Raw genomic sequence first — 22,157 nt, forward strand, 5'->3', positions numbered from 1 at the left:
AAGTCAGTTATGGGACACTAGCCTGAAAATAACCTGAATGCCAGCATTTATTGTGTCGAGTCCCCATGGTTCTCCTCTGACATGTTAACCAGTGGACAGCAGAAATGAATCATATTTAGTGTTGTGGTGCTGTCTCTGTGATCTACTTAACACATTATGCTTTCTTTAAAGATGGCATGATATTGTCTAAATTTCCTCACAACTTATTGATTTCAGTTATCATAGTTTTAGTTATCCTTGTTTTATTGTTTTACTTTCCCCCCCTTTCATTGGTGAAATCACTTTTGGATTCCCCATTGTGCACATACATTTGTGTATACAATACTTTGTATTTATTTGCATGTATTATATTAGTATTAATAAATGCACAACATGACTCTAAAAGGGTTAAAAAGGCATTTTTCACTTTCTCAAATTTGAAGTCTGGTGCTAAAATAAAGCTTTTCAGAGAGAGGGTGAATTCATGTTTTTTTTTTAACATGAAAGCATAGTAACATGTTCTTGCAGAAACCCCAAATGAACCTGAAACAGCAGGATGTGTCCGCTTTACACTAAATCTAAATCTTAGCAACTATTTGTGATATACAAAATAAAATAGTTGGGAAGCAAGAATATTCTTCCAGCAGCAGTTGGGTTCAGTTGAACATCCTGTTGCTAGTAGCAACGAGTACTGGCACACTTCCACAGCAGTTGAACTGGCATCGCATCCACCATTTTGTCAGATCTGTGACCAAGCAAATACTGACAGCTTCTACCACTGTTTGTATTATCTGTTACCAAGTGTGAGCCTCATCATGTGGCTGGTGGTTAGAGGTGCGGACACCCTTATCCATCCTCTTTATAAATGTATACAGTAAGTAGATACGATATCAGGGTTATAATTCTTATGGACTTTTGGAAGGCAACATGGAAGTAGAATGGGGCGTTGCTTGGATAATATAAATGTGTAAAGAGAATTTGATGCAGCTAAAGGTGTCATGAAGGACATATAGTAGCTGGCTTACATAAATATTTATTACTCACGTCTCTTGGTTTTAAGTCATGCAAATTATTAGTGTTTTCTCGAAGAAACATATTTCCATAGCTTCACAAAACATGTATTTATTATTATTCACTTGAGCTTTCCCTGTTTTAGTCCACGTTTTGATGCAGCTGGCACATTTTGAATATGAGTTCAGACCCTCTTTTCGACCCTATCTGCTCACAGTCCTCCTCATTTGGTCAATATTCTTCTTGATCCTCCTTGTAAAGCAAAAAATCCTCACGCAACAAATTGACGCACGTTCTCTGGGCATTGTTGTAATTCTTCAGAAAGTAGGTAATTGATAAATGGAGTTTAAATAAGCAAAAGCAGGTTTAGGGTGTCTGAAACAAAGAGATAAGTGCATAATTTAATCATAGCAAAAGTCCTGGAATGTGTCGACCATAACAGTGTGAGAGCATCCAATGGAGATATTTACTTGAAGGGGGCAGGATGGAGTTTTAGTTATGCAAACGTTGTTCTGGAGGCATAAATAATCTCTCTGGTGGCGTTAAACCTCACAGAGCCGAAGAATACACCTTTCCTGTTAAAGACACATCAGACTGAAGACCTCTAAAAGAGGAAGATGTGTAGTTGCATCCTCCCATCAGCGTTGCTTAGCTGAGTGTATGTTTAATTCAACCCAATGAGTAGCGTTCCATTACCGACTCACTGGAGTGCCGCAGCCTGCCAGCACACTTCTGATGAGCTAATGTAACGATCCACTGGTCCACTTTGTAGACGGTTCCTTCCTACAATCATCTGAGCCGGTTCGCTTTATGGCAGAAAAGGGCCCTCGTACTGTTTGACCAGTGGCACAAATCAAAATGTTTTCTCCTACGGGAAGTAAAGTCCGGGAAGTTTAGTCGCTACTTTTCAGACTGGAAAAGTGTCAAATTGTTTTGAAGTCTGGGGGAAAAAGATAAAACTGACTTGTATATTTAAGACATGAATATTGTCGCAGACCTGAGGGGAGCAGGTTGAATGTAACGCAAAGCCAACTATGATAAAGAAAGCTGACACCAAAAAGCAAAGCCGTTTAGATGGAATACAGAGAAAGGAGAAGGACTACTAAAAAAACATTCCTCACTATTTAGTGGACTATATAGTGAGTTTGCCATTTTGCAGTATACGTAGACATTTTATACCCAATATAGTGAACTCAAAGTATCGCACAGTTAATCCTGAACAGTAGTGTACAACCAGTGGTCACTAACTGGGTATTATCTCCCATCTCATGCACTGCACTGGAGGATGAATGATAGACGGATAAGAATAGAGAGAGCAGCGTAAAGCCATGAAAATAATATTTAATAGTAATAAAACTATATAGTAGCCTATGTAGGATTCCCTCCATAGTGAGTAGTTAGTGAATCAGTGAGTGTTTTCGGTCACAACTCAAATTAGTCTGCTGCATTTCCTTGGCTTGTTTTTGCCTATAGGCTTCAAGGAGACGTTGTTTGTTACTGAGAGAAAATTACTTATTTGTTTCGCTATGATTTAAATGTGCAGCCTCATGTAGAAAGGTAGCGAAATATGGGAGTAGAATAAATAAATAAACTTTTAATCTTTTTTTTCACAACAGCATTTGTATAGGGAATAATCCGGTCCCAGGTTTTTGGATCTGTATAAACTCTGTGAGCGTGATCAATATGAGTGGATTCCACCGTCATGTTTGACGTCCCAACGCACAACGTCATGGGAAACGTCACTCATTACATTTTCCACATGTTTTTCCACAGAAATGTCACAGAAACAAACTTCTGGATCTGTTGGTAGGTGAACAACTTCTGCATTAAGTGCAAATAATGAGCTGCAGTATAAATGCTGAGCTGCGATTTATTATGTCCGACACCAAACAGCAGCTAGTTGTGTGTTTGCATCAGTGAAGTGGTATATTAACACTCCATTTATCAATGTTTTTAAATGAACAATAAATCAGACCACATGCAATGAGAAAAGGTCCATACACATAGTGACAAACCCAAAAAGAATTATCAGCCCATTTTGCAGCTCTAAAGCTGTTTGAATTACAGGAACACAAACAGATTATGCAAAGTAAGGAAAGAAAAAAATAAAATAAAACAAACAGCCAAACAAAGGAAACTGAAGGAATGTGTTTGATTATTGGTGAGTTTGTCTGTGCTGCTCTGAGGTCAGGGTTCGTCCTCGGTTGATTATCAACTTATCACATGATTATTATGACCGCTCCTCGCTCTCCGACTCAGTCAGAAAGTGTTCACTACTTTGCAGTGCCAGCTTTCTTGGCAGGGGCCAGACGAACATATTATTTGATAATTTTTATTGTACCAAGTTTCCAGCTCTCAGCAGAATAAATGATCTAATCTAGCAGATAGCAGATAGTTGCTTTGTAGATAGATGGTTTATTCATGGCTGTGGACTCTGAGATCGAGTCTGTTTGTCAGCTCCGTGGTGCCACTGTACCAGGAAACACTTGACCAGGATTATGGCACACCATAAACAACACAGATAGACACAAACTCTCAAAGAAAAACACATGCAGACGAACAACAAGCTCACAACGGACATTAATCCAAAAGCATATACACAGAAATACATCTCCGACACACACACACGCACACACACTGGTTGCTGATTTATCAACTTTATAACTTCATGCATTACTGCATGTTGATAAAACAGACTTTGGGATTCATCATGCATGGGAATGTGTGGTCACACACGTGCAATTTTTCTTCAGGTAAACTGAATGATGAATAGGTTCTTGATGTGTAGAGAAACTTCTTAAAACACTAAAAACATAATACCTATTATAACACCTATTATACATAACTTATGATGACTTAATAGTTTTGCCCACTTATAACACTGGCTGCTGCGTATTTATTTACAAGTATTTAACATAAACATAATGATTTTCTATTAATTTTCATTCCAAAATACCCCCTTAAAAATGACACAATGGTGGAACATTCTGACATAGTATTCCATAGACTATATAGTATAGAATGTCAAGTAAACCATAACCTTGTTTAGCAATATGTCACAATACACACAACTGCTTCATTGCAAAAGAAAAACAAAAATTAAACCATTCCAATACAATGCATTTGAAATGTTTTTCCTTTTTGAGCTGTGTAATCCATAACAGCTTTTCACTAACACTAACACTCTCTCTCTCTCACACACACACACACACAGTGATCCTGTATACATAACCAGTGAGAGTGTGTCGTTTTTGCAGGAATGCATAGCAGGACGTTCCACCGCTGGTTCCCCTCAGCTTCTTATCTCAGGCTGTTTAGACAGAGACCAGGTAGCAGTTTGCTGCATCATACTGAGCTGCTGCCGTCTGTGACCTACATGCTGGCGGCTCCTATTGACGCTGCCTAACAGACACAACCATTAGGGTTAATGGGACCGGGAACACAGGACCTCCCCACTGTCCCCCCGTGTCTCTGTGACTTCACTTTGTGTTTACACGACTTCACGTGACTTTTAATGGCCACCTTATTAAAGTCTTTATGGGATTTTGAGTTTACTAACAAATCCTCTGAGGCAGAGCTGCTCTGGAGGCAGAGTCCGTCTTACTTATGCTCTTACTTTAACCTTGGAGGGGGGAGGAAGTGCTGACTCATGGATTTATTTGATCCCCAAAGAAGCAAGAGTATTGTTTGTCATTTAATGGTTCAGGCTTCTCCCTATACACAGTTTGTATCTACAAAAAGTAATGCACTGGAATTCATACATAACCCACGTAATCAATCTCCACATGAGTAGTATGAAGTCTGTGTAGAGAGGAAGTTGTGTTAAACACCGGACTTTCACCCAGGAGGCTACTGTTCGTGTCCCGTGTGAAACCGGTAGCCAACATTTGCTTGTCAGGTTACTTCCGTTCCTCAGCAACAACATAGATATTTAAAGCCAAACCACTAACTTCCAGCTTTTAAATTATGTGGATTTACGTTTTCCTCACTGTAAATCATATATGTTTGAGAAGGATACAACAATCTATTTGTGGACAGCAACTTTGGGATTTATGGACATTCAGACCGGAACAAATGATACATTGATTGATGTAATGAAATGAGCACCAGAGGAGTCATAAAGGATACAATTATATAAATAAAAATGCAGACAATGCGCTTCTAAAGTTGAGTCAAAACGAGACTCAAAGGGAATTTTCATCTTGTTTCATTCACGCAAAAATATAAATCTTCATGTAAAGGAGGGGGATGAGCCGTGGTTGAGGGGCACTTGACCGATTTGGCAACATGGCTGGTGTGGCATTCACTGTTATCAAGTAGCTTGAGTCACCTGAACTTGATCACACCTTAACCATAAAGTTGTCTGATTCTAAACGCCCGTATGAATTGTTCTGGGAAGCAGCAACAAACAACGTATTCAAGGTTATAACAACTCTTTGGTTGATTTGTTTGGTATGATTTCCCTCATGGGTTTTATTGCATTATATTTCACTCCCTCCGTTTGTGCGTTGTATCCTGCTGTTTTTCATATTGAAAAGGAAGAGAGACTGTTTGGCAGTCGCAGGTGATGATGCACTAGTCAAAGAAGTCTGGCTCTAACAGGTGGTACGGGCCTGATTATGCCACTTTACAGCCGTCAAACTGAAGGGTTAACGGTCATTTATTTCTTCTGAGCAAACTCTGGTCATAAAATCATTGGAGGAGGAAAAAAATGGCCTGTGACTGTTTATTGTTTCTTCATAAAAATGGAGGTATTAGCCAATACAAGCAGCCTGAGAGCTCCGGTATTGTAAAGGGAATTGTTAGGAGGAGCAGCTCTGGCCTTGGACTTTGCCACAGACGACCTGAATGAGAGGAAGCAGGACTGTCAGCCATGACTCGTTAAATTGTAAGTGTTAGGTTGTAAAAATAGGGCATGTGTTAAATAATGCACGACACAAGAGGATGCATTGATGAGAGGGAAGTAGAAGGTTGTGTGTCTGGGTGAAAGGGTCGTAACAGTAGCAAAACTGTTGGATTTGGCTTTGAAATACTGAACATGGTCATGTTTTCTTTTCTTCTCTTTTCCTCTAACACAGTGAAACAGAGCTAAAGAAAGTAATTTCATTTGAACATGAAGTCTATTTGTTTTCAATTATGTGAAATCAGGACAAATAACTTAGTTCATTAGTGTTTGATTATGTTTTTGCTGTTGGGGCCTACAAACACTTGGCACAGCCTTCTTGTTTTCAGTGGTTCTCTCAAGAAAACACATTTTTATTAGCATCACTGATGTCTCTTTAATTTAGTTTAAAACAATGGTTTATGCAATGGTGTGTGGCAATGTGTTTTTCAAGAATCAGTAAGGGTCCATCCACTGTTCATTGTTAATTTAAACATGTTTTAAAAAGTCTGCTTTGACTTCCTGACGTCTAGTTTAGAGGTTAAAATGAATGTGACTGAAAGTGACTTTTTTATACCGTAATCCTGCGTGAATCAAACTCTTTATAATCTCACACCTGCATGCATCCTCATCTCCTTTTAGGCACTTTTCCATTTTCCTCTGATCATTAGGTGGGAGTGTGAAAATACCTGAAATAAAGTATGGATGTATATATGGATGGATGGATGATACACAGTATAAATCCTATAAATATTCCAAACTACAACAGCTACAGTATTTAAATATAGGATGACATACTATACAGTATGCTATATACATTAGACATGAACGTTGCTCCATGAGAGCATCATGAAAACTTTTATCACAAAACTACAATCAAATAGAACCTTACTTGCATTAGGTAGTGGGAATTATAGTGCAAATAAACCTCTCTCAGTGTGGTGACCATGTTTTTATCTCATTGTGGCTAATTACACAAACTCTAGCACGATAAAACAGCCAAAGAGATTGAACATGAAGTCTATTTATTTTCAATTATGTGAAATCAGAACTACTTACTAAGTTCATTCGGGTTTGATTATGTTTTGCTGTTGGGGCCCAAAAACACTTCGGGCCCGCCCTAGTTTCGTAGACCAGCGCAGGGTGGCGCAGCCGGCGCAGTGCAAGTTTCGACCCGCGCAGCCTTGCGCACCGTCAGTTTGGCAGTTTGGTAGATCGCCTGCGCCAAGATGGGTGTGGCGGCGCAGCAGGGGGAGGCGTCACAGATTCAGCTTGGCGTAGCGGAAGTTTCGTGGCAAAAAGCCTCGCCGAGTCTGCGCTGAAAGCTCGCCAGCTCCGACCTGGTCTACTTTCGGCGCAAGGCGTAAATAAAGTCCATTCATTCAATGCGAATCACAGCTGGCGGATCGGAAGTTTGGCGGACCGGCGCGCAGTGCGCACACGTCACCGAGACCTCACAGGCAGGTTTCCACAGTTCCAGGCACATTTAAATGCAATACATAATCACAACAAACACTATTTAATGCAACTGATTGAATCAACACGTGAATTTATATCTATATAGATTGTCCCGTCACATCTGACGTCAGATCAAAGGCGGATGGCACGCGTAACGGAAACTCAGCCTCTCGGACCAAAACATCTCCCTCTCTCTCTCCTGTTTTTTATAATATGGGCATTGTTATTATTATGATACGCGCGCACAGCGCGTGATGCGCGTGGTGGGAGCGGCGGCGCTGCTTCTGTCATCGGGTTATCAAGTGACGGAACTTGCACTGAACCTCCCCTAACGCATTAAAGGTGAGGAGAGGAGCTCATTTGATTGGTGAAGATCTGAATCGGCTGTATTAATCCCAGTCCACGCCTCGTCTCCTCCTCGTCTCCCACTCACGCCTCCTTCTCCTCCCTCTTTCCCACTTGCGCCGGTGGGCGAGACGGGAGGTGTGCCTGCGCGAGCCTGCGCGGTGCACGAAACTTGCAAAGTCCAGGCGGACACACCCCGTCGGCGCGGCGCAGGTGCGCTGAAAGCTGACTGCGCCTGGTCTACGAAACTAGGGCCCTTCTTGTTTAACTTCTTAGTGATTCTCTGACTGAAAACACATTTTTATTAGCATCGCTGATGTAAGTATTTAGCACAAAACATCACTGTGCCTCAGTAGTACAGTCATTACTTCAGTACATATTTAATAATTGAAGATTTTGTTTTTGCATTTTCTGCGGCTACGACAGCGATGCTGGTTTGTTTCATGTTGTTTTCGTGTTGGGAGTGTGTATGTGCGTCATCATGCTGTTTGCATCAGGTAAGGAGATACTAAGAGAAGGTAACAACAAGTGTAATACGCAAACCACTGTGTACCTGTTTGTGTCTGCATTGGCATTTCAACTCAATGAGACTTAATAATCAAGACTTTTAGGAGTGGAGTCTATTACATCATCAGTACTTCTCCCATTTGTCTTCCATATGTTGTCTCTTTGCTGCTCGCTTGTTTACCGTTCAACTCTGCACCAACTTTGCTTTTAAGCAGACATTTATATCTACAGCCTGATGTTTTAAAGGTGCTGTATTTGTGTGTGTGTGTGTGTGTGTGTGTGTGTGTGTGTGTGTGTCGCCAATAGCAGAGGTTGTATAGCTGTGAGTAATTTTCTCCCCAGGAGCTCTTTTTTTTTATGAGTTTTGGTATTGAAATCTCCACTGAGTCACCCTAAAAGTTCCTGTGGGCGTACAAACTCTGGAGAGACAGAGCGACAGGACAGCATTGGTATTGAAAGGTCAGTTTGTGATGACTAGTCGGCACACAGGGACCCTTCTTGATTGTTGTGTTATTGAGTGTGCTGACATTCAGTTCAAGCCAATAGATGAAATCTCTCAGAAATACTTTATGTACTGACATTAACAAGTGTTTATGGGTTTCTGTCCTCAGCCATATCATATGTCTGCAACAAACAATTTTGTTTATTATTAATTCATCTGAAAGTTTTCTTTTAGATGAATCAATTAATTGTAAGTCTGATTACTTATCAGTCCATCATTTAATCAAATAATCTTTTCAACAGTTTACTTAGTTGTGAGTTCGTATTTGAGTCAACAAATAAAAAGACTGTGTCCGGACTTTATCAAAAAGAAATCAGGTGTGGGCTATCTTTTGTTTATCTGATGAAAAGTCACAAGATACATTCAGGCTTCCACATCTCACCTGTCTGTTTTGATTATTTTGGGACTCAACTTTTATTTGTATTCAAATTCATACAAGTTTAATTTACTGGGAGTGCTTTTTGTGTTCCCAAACAGAATTAAATCTTCTCTAATAGAGCTGAACTTGTAAAGATCCAAGCACACTGTCATGCTTATTTATCTGATTTCAATGTCGGGTGTATGTAGCTTAGACATTACAATGCAAAAAGGATCTGTACAAATTTAGACTAGACCAATGATTCCCAAACTTGGTGCTCTTGCTACTAGTGGTACACGGAAATCTTGTTAAAAACGTTTGACTTAGATCTGACTTGACTCAGCCAAATCATTTTATTACAGACACCATTTATTCCATACACACACCACATTAAAGCGATGAAATACAATTAGTCATTAATCATTTAAATATTTTAGATGTAAGGTATGTGATGTGACATGTTCTAGCGTTAACTACAGTAGTACGTTAGCTAAACACAGTTGGATTCGATCGGCGATTAAAGCAGAATGAAAGGATGTTTGAATTGGCGACAAGGTCCAAAAGACAGTCAAGAGGTCAGGTGGCAACGCTGACCTCGACCTTTCAGTTCTGCAGAGGATTCAGAGTTGGCAGGTGAGCCACAGAGCGGTGCAACTTCTATTGCCACGTCTAGCAAAATGAAACGATGGGTCATCACGGGTCAGTGTAACAAAAAAATCTGTATGTGGCTTTCATTGTTACCTTGCTGGTATTTCAGTGGGAAGTCATACTTCGGAAATTTGGTTGGTTGGTCTGAAACATTTGGGAAGCTCTGACCTGGATGAACTAGAGTTCCTGCAGAAATATGATATTGAAGGAGGGACAACTTTAGGGGGATCATTCAAGTTAAAGTGAAACAACTTATGAAATCACTTAAGAGGAAGTGAAAATGAAGACCTGTTCAAAACACCCATTTCACCCTGCAGCGCTACTTCCCGGTTTATCTTTGCCCCTATGTAATAACTGTGTTTGCACATGCACTTTTATAGTGCAAAGGACACTCACACAGACGGTTCAGTTACTTGGCATGAACTTGTGCCAACATGTCGGACTTTTGCAAAGTTGGGTCGAGTGGTGTCGCTGCTACATCTGCAGATCTCAGCAATGAAACCGGTGAGTAGAATGTTACTGGAAATGACTGGAAAGAAATCAGGATCCAGGATCTTGCCGGTGACGATGCCTTAAGGTTGTAAGGACTATGGTGGTTGGATGCTGAATTGTAAATGTATGGGTTTATTGTTGTTTGGATGATTAAGCTAAGGTAGCTAATATGTGCTAACGTCACTTGTTGTTGCCATGGTAAACATTTGCGTATTGCACAGCCTGATGGAGAGCAGTCAGATACCAGTGTCAGTGAGGCAAGGTATGGCAGACAGCCTCAACTTTACTTGGGAGTAGTAACGTTGCCGGACTGAGCCATTTATCTGTTTTTTCCAAACTTACTGGCAAGTCGTAATTCACCTTCATCACTGACTGACTTACTTGACACAACTATTTTATTTGTCCAAAAGCCCTGTCATAAGCAGTGACAAAACACAGATGATTCAAATTGATGATTTATTCACAATTATACTTTTTTGAAAATGGGAGGTAAGTGTGTCTGAATGCAATTCAGGAAGTAAAGCAGAGGCATCCATCTTGCCATTGAGAGGGAAGAGCCCCAAGACTACCATCAAACTCAAATTAGCATTTAAATTAAATTGGGAAATCAAGAAGTACAGAAGTGTGTGTCCCTGTCTCGTGGGTGCAGGACGCTGCTGTCCTCCCTGATGTGTCTTTATGTCTCCCTCATTCACTTCGAATGACGAGGGGCTTCACTCAGCGAAGTACCCTTCCTGGAGATCCACGCAGTTGGCAGCTGGATTACCACTTACCAACAGGTGGACACATTTGATTTAATACTTGGAAGGAAACTCCAGTCCAGATCCATCCAGATGTCTAAATGGTAATTTGTGTTGCTCCTTAAAACACAGCAAAGTGGTGAGTTATGGGTAATGAGGGTTTAGTCGGAAGGGCCCTGTGAACCCGGCAGCAGGCAGATAATTGGAGTAAACTGAAACAGAAGGGAGGAATTCAAGGTAGGATGGCAGCTGGTGTGAGGACAGAAGCTGGCAAAGACAAACCCTGACCCCCCCTCGAGTAGAGTTAAGTAAAGATCAGCATGTCCTAAACTAGGCACATATAGCCCCTAACCCTGAACAGTAATTAGCAAAGTCCTTGACCTCAAGTGTACAGAAGCAGGAGAATGCATGCATCATTTCAAGGTTTTAGCTTTTTTCCAGTGCTGGTTTAAGATATGAACTTATACAATCAGATTATTTTAGAAAGAAATCTTATTTGATCGGTGTGAATTCTGGAAGTACTAAAGGAAAAGACGTTGATTTTTTCAAAATAAAAGCCCCAGAGGCTAACTACATCTTAACAGGAACATTACTGTTGATGTTATTCAAATTTTCAACGCAAATTAATCACTTTTCCAGCTATTCCTACTTCTTCACCTCGTTCATACAGATGACACCCAGCAATAGAGCGTAGATTCAGCTTTTCAAAAAAGCCTTAAAATATTCAGTATATTTTTCATACATTATAATTGGGTTTATGTAATTTCCCACCAGAACTGTTGTTAAGTTTAAAAGTTTAGTAAAAATAGATATAGCATCATTTGAGCATAGTGGAAATAAAAACCTAACGCTAGCAGTGTATATGCCCTGCTTTTCCTGCTGAGCTTTACTTACTTTAATGGTAATCTATGCTAATAATAGTAATACAGCACACATCGGGTCAGTTTGCAAAGAAGAGGTAGAACGCGTGATGGATCAGCATAATGCAACAAAAGGCAAAACACCTTTAACGATTCATGAAAATTATGTCAGCCATGTGTGTGTGTGTGACCTGTATGGAGAAGTTAATCCATTTATAGTGTCATGACTGGATTTTCGTTGGTTCATTTCCTGTTTTATTTTGTAGTTTTTGTCCCCTGTGTGGTTTACTGTCTTGTACTCCTTGGTCCTTGTTGTTTCTGGTGTCTTGACTCCCCACCCTCTCCCACCTCTCTTACCCACCTGCCCTAATGTGTTTCACCTGTCCCTTGTCAGCTCCTTCCTGTGGATTTACCAGTGTTCCTGTGTCCTGCCTTCTCGTGTCTTTTTTGGTTATAGTAAGTGCTTCTATTTGAATGTTGTCTTTTACCCTCGTGGCCTCCCTCAGATGAACTTTGTGTTGTTAGTTTAATAAATATGTTTCCCTTAAACCTTCTTCTCTACGCCAGCATTTGGGTCCAATTCTTTTTTTTAACCTGCTACACACCCCAACGTGACATAAAGCATGAATGAATCCTCAAATGTGCCTTCTGTTAAATTGGCAACACAACAGTGGATGGTATCATCCAAATTCTCAAAAAGAATTCCCTTTTTGAGGAAGTATTAGCTCACTGAGAGATTTTTAGACTTTTATACTTTCAACTTACTTTCATTTACACATTAGTATTGCAATTGGAGCTGCATTGTATGTGAGGACAGTGCTATCCAAACATCCATCCATCCATTGTCTACCGCTTATCCTGTATTCAGGGTCGCGGGGGGGCTGGAGCCGATCCCAGCTGTCATTGTCTATCGCAGAGCCGACATGTAGAGACAAACAACCAGTCACACTCACATTCACACCTACGGGCAATTTAGAGTCATCAATGAACCTATCCCCATCCTGCATGTTTTTGGACTGTGGGAGGAAGCCGGAGAACCCGGAGAGAACCCACGCTTACACGGGGAGAACACTCCACACAGTGGGCTGGTCGCTGCTGGAGGCCGCCCTGGAGTCTGAGCTGTAGGAATTTCTGATGAACCTCCATGATTTCATCAGATTTTGCCGAAGTCCAACATGACGACACAGATGACAAACATTAAGAATAACTATAGAAATAACCAATCTTCCAGTTGGTTTTGTTTACTAGTGTACATCATATAGAGGCATTATCTTCACAGTAACTTTATTAAAGAGTTTTCCGTAATCTTGAACAAATATAATTATATTACATATTAATTTTATGAAAGCTAAAACGTCTTAAGCAAATATTTTAACTTTATAAATGTAACATTAATACCTTTAAAATGCTGTAGTTGCCATTGTTTTGTTTCAAAAGATCTTGAGAGCATTTTCACCCCAAATAATATTCAGTTGTATAAAATATTATTTTATTTGTAATTAGTATAAACAGTTGTGGTCCCCTTCTGCTTTGTCCAGAGAAGTCTGGTCCAGCTTGGCCTCTGCAGGACAGGTTCACTGTTTGCAAAGTGCTCTTACTGTCAGAGGTCCTGCTTGTGTTCATTGCTCCCTGACTGGACCGGCTCAGGTCACCTTCCTCAACTGTGTTTTCTGTACTGAGGTTTAATGGGTCTCTTAGTGGGGAGACAGGCAACATATGGTGTGGGGGACAAAACCACACAGCTGGATCATGTCAAACACACACATTCTTCTGGCTAATGTTAAATAGTAATAGTAGCAAACAACAGTATTTTTTTCATTCAGTGTTTGGTTTTCTACAAAAAGATGAATCATGAAATTGATTTAATTCTACTGTAATCAGAATAAATGCTTATTTCCATAAAGTCTGACATTTGAAAGATTGTGATGTATTTGCATCCGAGCGTGTTGTTAAATCTAGTATATTCTAGTACAAGTGTGATACATTGCTAAGAGTTAAATGCTAAGTTTGCATTTCTACTGACACAACTGTTAAATCTGCATTAAGCCAAACTCCTTAAACACATGATGATATACAGAGCCCAGCAGATACAGAGCAACACTACCATCACATGTAGGAATGTTTGTGTGCACTTTGTGACATCCAATATTCACTCTTGTTTTAGCTCAGATTTGGGCTTCACCAACTCCTGAGAGAATTATGTGTCTTTAATGTCTGTTCTGGGACTGTAAAGTGTCATAGTTTGTAGGGTCACCAGAGATATTATATTTTTTATTCCACACATCCGTCTTCCTCATCATCTGGTGCATTACCCACAATGCAACTCAAACTCTGACAGCCCAGTTATTCAGGTGTGTTATGCTAGTTGCAGTTAATGTAGCCTTGAGCCTCAAGCAGAGTTCAGAAGTCCTTTGGTAGATGCACTGCTTTGCCTCAATGGAAGGTCAGATCTTAAATTCTTAAATTAAAATGTGCTGAATTGATAACTAGATTAAAAAGCTTAGTTGCAAATTAACTTTGGGCTAATTGACTTCACTGAAATCTGATTGACACTGAGTTGTGGGTAAGTTTCACTTCCTGATTAATTAAGCTGCGTTTGCCTCTGAAGGCTGAAGAGTGACCTTCAGAGATTCAGATCCACAGCATATTGATCCCAGATGCTCACGTCTTCTCACACCTTTCTCTGCTGAACACCAATGTTATTATCTGTATACTGTTTGCTTGAGCTGGGAACATATTGTGTTATCCTCACAAACAAAATCATTAGTTTCTGTCAGAACTGTATTGCTTGTTAAGAGCAACAAGTGAAGCAAGAGTTAGAAGACTGAAATTGTATTATTATTAATATATAATATTATTCATTTACATTTTAGGGCAGTGTGACCCACCATTAACCATTTCATGCGTAAAGAAAAGAAGACCTGCATTACATGTACACATACCGTATAGATAGATGCCACTGCTTGTTAAAATTTGATGTATATTAAGGTACTATAATAATATGCTGACTTTGGGGTCAACATGTCAGTATTATGAAGAAGGACAGGTAGGGGCAAAAACAATTCCTTGGTCTATTAAAAAAAAAAAAAAAAAACAGGGTATCAAATGTTGGACAGAATGTCTGCTCTAGATTTCTCATTAAAGAGGAACTTGGGTTATGGTCTATGGAACAAGGGATAAGCTTTTGTGTGCAGAAAACAAATCTGGATGCAGTGCCAAATTTAGATGACATTAACGATAAATATAAAAAAACATTGTGCAGCCCTGGTGGAGGTCTAGGTTTGTGTGTGGTTTGTCTTTGCATCATCTGCTGATTAGTTCCAGTCCATCTGTCTGAAGTATGTATTCCTGTGTGGATTTGGCCTACTGCTTTCAGTCAATGAGTACAATAAGTTCCTTGTCTCAATACATGTCAGTATTATCGTACAAAAAAAACCTAACCTGGGTCGACTATGCCTTCGCCCAATGTCAGCTGGGATCAGCTCCATCCCAGCTTGACTTCAAGGAGTCCAAAGTGACTTCTCTAAATGTCCTGTTTTGTTTGAGATTTAGCTCAATAGTAGCTGTCCTGTTAGTATGGTCAGTGTTCTCACATCACCATTCAAACGTGAATGTGTGTGTACAAGTGTGTGTGTTAGTGTGTGACCTGGCAGGCACAATCCTCACAGGTCAGTAACAGCTGCACTCTAACAGCCTGGCATGCTGCCATCCGTTCCATCTGGTTAAAGGTATAATATGTAGTCACATTACTGTTTGTAAAAATATCAATCATAAGTTGCCACGCCTCTCTGGCAGAGAGAGAGAGAGAGAGAGAGAGAGAGAGAGAGAGAGAGAGAGAGAGAGAGAGAGAGAGAGAGAGAGATAAGCAGTGAAATTGAGTGAAATAGTGAGAACAGAGCTGTGAATGTGATAGTTTCACAGTGGGTATGTTCTAAAGCACAAAGAAACACTTCCACACCTCAAAAACATGCAGGCAGGTGCTGGGTTTTTAATGAATACAGCCCAAGGTATGCTTCATCCTGCTGTGACCTGCCTGCTCTCCCTGTTGTCAGGTCTGTCAGACTTGACAAAAATCAAATAGATACTTATTAGTATTAATAATAATAATAATAATAATAATAATCACTGTCTTTATTTATGTAGCACTTCACATTTCTGGTTTTACCTCACTGCAGGCTAAATGTAGATTGAATAATGTAGATTTGTCTCTGGCGTTTAGGCTCAACACAGCTTTAAGGGAGTCATTTTCCAATGTTGTGCATTTACCTGTATCAGTGCTTGATATCCATTTCAGGAAATCATTTTTTTAAAGTGTTTTTGAGTTGGGTAGCCATAGAGTTAAGGGAAATCGAGGTAAATAATAGACCAGAGGTATAATAGAGGTATAGCAGTAATATACTTTGATTAAGAAGACATTAACACGTCTTTAAAAACATACAGTACATGACTTGGATTGGAACACGATTGACATACCACCACTGTTTCACAGTGGAGAGGATAAGCTTGATTTTACATCAATAGTCATTCCCAACTCATCAGATATGGACCCTTGGTCACCTTTAAATGCACTCGGTAACCATTTAGCATAGTTTTTTTTATGTGCAGGTTCATCCAACGTGACTTTGAGACGGGGTTAACGTTGGTTAGGTTTAGGGAAATATCTCAGTTTAATACAGTTCTAGTAAGTACATTTGTAGATATGAGTTAGTTACAGATGTGATGATACTGAACTACATACATAAGCCAAAATAAGTCAAAGTTTACTTTTCACATGGGACACTAACTGATGTCTACTGGGTGAAAGTCCGTTGTTTCTTTTACCAATCCATTCGCCCCCACAGCTGCTCCAAACTAGTACTTTCTTACTGTTCATGTCACAGATTGTGAAGCAGAACCCAAATGCGGATGCTGGTTGCTCCCTTTTTTCACAGTTCAGCGAGGTGAGATGAAGGATGGCTGGTGATGGCCCTTGAAAATGTCTTTAGGGGAGAAAGTTTGGCGAAGGGAATCTGAAACTGAGAGCTGGCTGGTGCGCTTGACAAACAGCCAAGAGAAGCTACTTTTTTCTGGACGGAAAAGAACAGATGGAAGACTTTGCGAGCAGACAGGCAGACCAACTAACTGACAGAAAAGCCGAGCTTAAAACTAGTTAGAGAGCTGGAAGCTGAATGTCACAGCAATCTGGTGGAGACGAACTGCTGGAGCATGGCTTTATTTGGAGAGAGGAGCTGGTTTGATTGATAGACAGGTGCATTGATTGCAGATCAAGGCTAGGTGAGCAGTGAGAGAGAGAGAGAGAGAGAGAGAGAGAGAGAGAGAGAGAGAGAGAGAGAGAGAGATGGAAACGTGTGACAAGACAAAACTACAAACACTACAAGAGGCAGGTGTCATGAAGGAGGGATTGTGACACTTTTTATTAGGTTTACATTATATAATCGGGCTGCAGGGTGGTGTAGTGGGTAGGACTGTTACCTCACAGTGAGAGGGTCCCAGGTTCCTTCTGTGTGGAGTTTTCATGTTCTCTCTGTGAGCGTGGGTTCTCTTCGGGTTCTCCGACTTCCTCCCACAGTCCAAAGACATGCAGGATGGGGATAGGTTCATTGATGACTCTAAATTGCCCGTAGGTGTGAATGTGAGTGTGAATGGTTGTCTTTACATGTCGGCCCTGTGATAGACTGGCGACCTGTCCAGGGTGAACCCTGCCTTCGCCCAATGACAGCTGGGATTGGCTCCAGTTTGAAAGTCCTGTATTGTTGGACCCATGCAGCTCCACTCCCTCCCATCATGAGTCGACTTTCTCAATGACTTTCTACGTCACTAGCTCTGACCATTGCATAGTCACATGGATGCATTGCATTTTTGTGTCCAGTATGTAAAAGGATCTGTTAACTTTCCATGGTATTGTTTTCATGCTGAACAACCTGGAAAAATTCACAATTCCTGTCCCTGTAGGCGAAACCAAAAGATCACATTTCATGATTATTTCACAAACTGCTGTGAGACTGGGCTGCTGTATAGCATGTCTGCATACTGTATCAGCACCACGCTTTGTAATACTAGTTTAGGTATATGCTTGTCTTTGTGCAAACTCACATCGCACTTGGAGCATGTACTTACTCGCATACTCATACTTATACTCATACAATACTTGTATACCGGTATGTTTCCCCACTGGGAATGCCCTTACAGTATATACACACTTGTAACACACTTTTATGATAAAGCTACTAGTAAAAATTGGTGTAAAAAATGTGTTCTTTATTTTAACAAACATAAAAACCTCATAACACTTTAATTGCTTATGTGTTTTCATAGTGAGATTAGTTTGCTACCTCCAAGAAGCTGCAGTGCAGACAACACACAGGATCTTAGTTTAGCTGATTAGCCCCCCCTTCACTGGAAACCTCTGGCTGAACATCTGAACCAGCTCCACCACACAGTTTAACAAACACGGACCTCCACCCCCACGATGCTCCAGTCAATCAGTCTGGAATTGTCTGCCTCTGTTGTTTCTGTTTCTACCGTCTTCATTACTTTTCGCTTCAGAACCTTCCCTATTAAACTTGTCCTAACCTGGTCTGATCATTACCTAAATGTGAGAAATCTTTCATTCAGCCTAAGTGGGGTGTTCAGGTGCTGCATCCACTAGGGAGAAAAATGGGCAATCCTGTTACAAAAACACCTGTTGGTAATCTAACTGTTAGCAAAGAAACCTCTGTCTGTCTGCCTGTATATAGCTTGAGAGCCGTTCATCCGATCTACTTCACACTTGGTGAGTGTATTGCTGAGAACAAAAGGACTCACAGTGTTGTATTTGGAAATTTAGACACACAACACATTAAATATTGATGAACATTGAATAAAGAAGCAACCACATGCCATGAGCGGTTCTCGACAACACTGCAAGCAGAAATCGGCCCATTCAGAACAATCATGCGCTCCAGGTGGGCATGCCATGAACAGGCTATAGAAACGGGCTGGGAATAATTCAACATGCCAACATGAATATAACATGAATTAACATATTGAGATGGGGCTATTTTAGCTTTCCAAACAACTCTATGATGTGTTGCTCAGCAGGACTATCAAACGTATATATTGGAATTGGAAATATCGTTCATGCTTGCGCATTTTTCATCTCTGTCAGTCGGGATGACATTCTACAACAAAATGAGAGTAATTTTAGGTAAACCATCATGTTAGATTGAGGGAAACCGTCACTAACACTTCACTTAACCACACGTTGGGATGTGCATTCTTGAACATTGGCCTTGTGCTTTAAAAATATTGTTGACCCATTCACCTCCCTACCCACCCACCATAAGTTTATGCTCAATATTTAACAATACGGCTGTTGCGTAGTCACATGGATGTGTTTAATCTGTATTTCCACCATGAAAAATGATCCTAATTAACTTGACATTGACAACTTTTCAATGCTGAGCAACCAAGAAAAGGGACAATTTGTTTCCCTATACACAAACGTGTTGACTATTTCACGAGTCAAACCATGTCGTCAATCTCTGCTGACTTTATAAGAGTAAAACACCAAGACTATGAATGGTTTGCAAAAGCAACATAATCAATAAAAATAAAAACCTCCGGCTGCTTTTTTGTAGCCTCATTGATGTGCACACGTCGCTTGGATCCCTTTCTCCAGACTCCCTTAGTCTGGCAGTCTTTAAAAAGCCAGACAGTTAGAGCTGACTGGGTTTAACATCCTCCCATGGTGAGAATGTCACATCAACACAGGAACACCCTGCTATGGCTCCATTCACACTTCTCTCCAAAACTGAGGGGCAGCTGGTGGCTGAACTTTAAATCTTTTGTGAGATTCAATCTGCAGACAGGAATGTTCAGTCAGTGGCTTTTTAATGACTACAGGGAGACCTGGACTTAAGCTCCATTAGCACCAAACATCATTGTATCCTTATAAGAAACAGAATCATTATTTCTTATATCATCAGCGGCTGCGTTCCCATTTATGAACATTAACTGGGCTATCTGCTCTGCTGTGGTTCCGGACTATAATGCTCACTGTTATGATGCACTTTCGATTCCATTCCAGCTGCCGAATCATTTTGCCACAAATAAACCTCTTAACAGAATAATTCTGTCTACTTGTGATGTCCCGCCCACAACTTGAACAGCCTGCCAGCTACAAACCGACGGGGCTTTTCTGGCGCCTGCGACTTTCCTTGTTGCCATGACTTGTGTTCGTCAGGATGTCCTTGTGATGGTATGCAGGACCAAACTTTTAGATGTCTCCATGCTACGGCAGCGGTGGCAAGGAGAAGTCAGGCATCTAAACAGGGTGTCTCATTACTGGAGTGTGGGCTTACCTGGGCCTTTTCCAACCCCACTCTGATGTTTTCATGCAGGCACTCACAGAAAAAGGAAAAGAAGAGTCAGAAGTAAGAAATACTGAGCAGGAGGAAGCAGATATGATACTGCAAATTGATGCATTTTCATGCACTGACATTCTGGTGACTTAAGCAACACCAGCACATCCTCACTCCTGGCTCGATATACAAAGCCGCTGTGTAAGAGCCATTCAGCATTGGAGAGAGGGCACTACGTGCCAGGGGACACTGACCAAGGGGCAGCATTTGATGACTTGGGAGTGAGAATTTGCTGGTAATGTTTAACTAATCTCCAGATTTTCAGTCCATGAAAATTACCATTACCTTTCTCTTCCTTTTGCTTTGCACCATCAGTGTCCCACACTGTCATCATTCCCCTTCCATTTGGCCGTCTCTCCTCTCTGTGTGACTGGATGAGAGCTGACAGACTCCAGTAAACCCTCTCAGCGGCCTCGTCCATTAGTGTACAACTCACCTCACCTCCCCGACTGAGTCTATTAGAGAACAGAGTCGGCAGGCGACCCGAAGACAGTGCCAAAGAGACTTCAAACTGGCGGCAAATCAGTCTCATGATGGCATAATAATCTGCTCTGGATTAATGAATGCTGGGTTAGACCAGTGCCCTGACCTTCATGTGTAGGAAGAAGGTGGGAAAATCTGTATCAGTATGTACTTAACGTCACCATGTGAGCTGGTTACCCCCCCACATTCCTATACCTTTGTGTTCTCAGTGATGATTATTCAACATGCCACTTTCATAACTCATTAGAAAAAGTATATCTTCTGTTAATAAATGTTATTTTAATGGAGTGAGTATCAGTGTTATGCTTTGGTGTGAGCCTGTTCCTTTAAGATAGTGTTGCATTGTAGCTTGTTGCAAGTAATAGTATCAGGATTTCTAAGTCAGAAATTGATTGAAATTAGCTTTTGATTCCAACCTTTGGAGTCAAAAGCAGGATTAGCAACATATTTTTCCCACCCCTGCCAACTGGTGAACAGAAAAATAATCATTCAAAGAGGAAACAGTAGCTCACCGGTAGTCTACAGCTGTGCTATTTGAGACACCATAGCCACTGATGGAGTTGGACATGATAGAGAAACGATCCTCCTGCTTCCATGAAGTCACATGTGTGGCAATATTTTGTCTTTGCTGTGAGTTATTAACGCCACCAACTGCAGGAACTTCATGGTGCATTCAGGTGTACATCGTAAACTCTGAGAAACTTAGGTGCCGTTTACACGAAGGGAAAACGCATATATTTCCTCGTGGTTTGGCCTCTCATTTACACAAAAACGCTGTTTTTTCCACAGAAAACGATTATTTCTAAAAACTCCGGCCAAAGAGGAGATTTGGGATAACGCCGGTTATGTGTTGTCGTGTCAACTGGGAGAAACGGGGTTTTAGGTTCTCAAGCGTCACAGGAAGTTGCCCGTGTGTGTGTTGATTCTGATTGGCTTGCATGGCATTATCCTTCTCCCTACACTGCCGCCCATAGGTTTGGCATAGTTATAATGGCGCTCGACGGCGGATTTATGCGGTTCGAACGATGTTGTGTGCACGATGTTATTAACGGAGGGGGGGAAATATTCAATTCTCTAAATACCCTGCTTCATGTAAACGTGACCTTAAGCTGTTGTTGTAAAGTACCCTCCTGTCATCCAGTGGGTTTTATTTTTGTTGTTTAAAGAGACAGTGTGTAGGAATTATTCCATCTAGTGGTGAAATTGTATTTTGCATTTAAACGAATAGTGCTCATTAGCGCAACGCTTTGTTGCTACTACGGTAGCCGTTATGTACCAAGAAGCTATGACAACATGTCGTCCAATACCACTTCACCAGTATTCTTTCAGGTGATGGGGTTGATATTTCAAACAAACATGTGTGAGCATGCATAAGAAATTACTCCTCCAAGATAGGGATTTATGTTGCCATGTTTTTATTGGTTTATTTTTAGTAGGCTTCCATTACTATGTTGTAGCATAGCATCAGCTAACAACTAGACACACCACAA

At 40.8% G+C, this 22,157-nt stretch overlaps 1 protein-coding gene and 1 long non-coding RNA gene across 3 annotated transcripts in view; both read left to right on the forward strand.

Moving 5' to 3' along the window:
* LOC311013634 overlaps positions 1–22,157 on the forward strand; it is a 377,991-nt gene that overhangs the window by 63,971 nt on the left and 291,863 nt on the right. The gene's annotated exons all lie outside the window — the stretch shown is intronic.
* Positions 1–22,157, forward strand: part of htr4 (5-hydroxytryptamine receptor 4) — a 188,821-nt gene that overhangs the window by 36,807 nt on the left and 129,857 nt on the right. Inside the window, exon 1 of one of the 2 annotated variants that reach the window (XM_084009754.1) lies at positions 10,164–10,194. The exons of the other annotated variant lie outside the window; for it this stretch is intronic. The gene's annotated coding sequence lies outside the window, so the exon portion shown is untranslated. Of the gene's footprint in view, positions 1–10,163; positions 10,195–22,157 lie in introns of those variants that run through there. 2 annotated transcript variants of the gene reach the window in all.

This window comes from Eutrigla gurnardus (assembly GCF_963514095.1).
Source record: "Eutrigla gurnardus genome assembly, chromosome: 5".
Taxonomy (NCBI): domain Eukaryota; kingdom Metazoa; phylum Chordata; class Actinopteri; order Perciformes; family Triglidae; genus Eutrigla; species Eutrigla gurnardus.